Source organism: Cylas formicarius, unplaced genomic scaffold (assembly GCF_029955315.1).
Source record: "Cylas formicarius isolate icCylForm1 unplaced genomic scaffold, icCylForm1.1 PGA_scaffold_3__17_contigs__length_32017465, whole genome shotgun sequence".
Lineage (NCBI taxonomy): Eukaryota > Metazoa > Arthropoda > Insecta > Coleoptera > Brentidae > Cylas > Cylas formicarius.
In genome coordinates this window covers 25,579,822-25,581,564 of record NW_026844326.1, presented here as the reverse complement: position 1 = coordinate 25,581,564, position 1,743 = coordinate 25,579,822, and positions in this window count along the sequence as shown.

The window sequence follows — 1,743 nt, the reverse complement described above, 5'->3', positions numbered from 1 at the left end:
TTGAATTTTGTGACCGCGGCCGCTTTCGGGCGTGATCGTCGACGATCGGCAACGATTGACCATCGCAGAGTGCGTTGGCGCGCGCGTTTCAAGCTCCGACATTTTGTGACAATTTAAATTATTCCATGAATGAATGCGATTCGCCTGAAGAAGTGTGGAACGTTATCGCTGAGATGCGTTTTTCGTCGTTTTTGAAATTATCCCAAAGAAATGTGGACCGGAATAACAGTAACGCCATAGAGCGTACATCTGGCGCCATCTGACGTGACGACTGCGACTCGGATTAGAACGAATTTTTTCTCGGACGGTGGCGCTGCTGACAATAAACAAAAGTAGCCGTAGTTAAATACAATCCTGCAGTCCATTGCTTCGAAACTGTACTCATTTCTGTCTCATGTACGTATTTTTAATTAATATTAACAATATTAATATTAATTAACAATACAACACAATAAGAGAAACTAACCAAAAACTTGCTTATTTTTACACAATTAAGCAACATTGGAAAACGGTCAAACGATTGCCGCCTTTTCTTTTATGTATCTAATTGGCTAACATATTAACGTCCGCCATGCCGGCAGATGACGCTACAAGTAAAATTGTAAAAGTGGAGTTGATATTGTTAGCTAGCTGGTCTGAGTCGCAGCTTGAAGTGGGTGCTTTTTTTGAAAGTGCTAGACTTATGCAAAACTCTTTAATTTGGCGGAGAATATTTAGAAATCCGTTTTGGTCAGTATTTCGGTAAGTAAGCTGTGTATTCTGAAGAAAAATAAATTTTAAATTGTTTTTTTGTTTAGTTAAGTATAAATATTGTACTGTTAACTGAAGAAATTTTAAAAAATTTTTAGTTTTATTTTTTTTTACAACTTTATTTCCTTTGATTAAAAACTTTTGTACCTGGAACTGCATCGAGGAAGTACCATTATTTGTCATTTAAATATTAAACAATGATATTTTTATATTGAGTGATATAGTGAATAGCTCTTTTTAGATATGCGTCACTTATTTCGTTTTTCCCACCGATCCTCAAAGTTTTCCGGATAAATTTCAATTTTTGTTCAAAAATGGGCGAAGGTGCCATCTAGCGGGCGGTTTTTTAATGATGGCAGTTTTGCGAGAAAAGTGAAACTATGCCTGTTACCGTTAAACCTTTAGCCAGTTCATGGCTAAATAATAATTCGTGACTTTGTTAACACTTTTTGTGGTGCGTGGTTGTATAAAATTGCGTATTTAAATTGTAATGTGGAAAACTGATGTTTTGTAGAAGGCGAAGAATTATTAAATGTAAAACATATAATTTTTATTGAATCCACTGCAGCAACCGATAACATAAAGGACCATTTTACAATGTGCCTTTAAATTAGCAAAATTAGAAGCACTCTCTATGGAATTTATGACAAATTCAACATTGTACCCAGCTAAAGTCTGTTCATAGATATAAGAAAGTGACTAACTGATGCGAATTAAGGAAAAGACCCGGGCAAGCTGTAAGAATGAAATACGGCCGAACAGGTCCGTACTTTGCTTAGAATTTAATTATTTGGGGTTTTGTTAGGAAAAATACTAAACAATATTTATTTATTTATGTTTAAATCTAAAATAAAATTAGAAATTACTTTTATTACCTACTTAAATTACTTAAAATTATTCACATAATATATCAGTATCACTATCGCTGTCATCGCCTGTTCTAATTATTATTTGTTCTATATTATTTGCAATATGGATATACGATTGATCTGC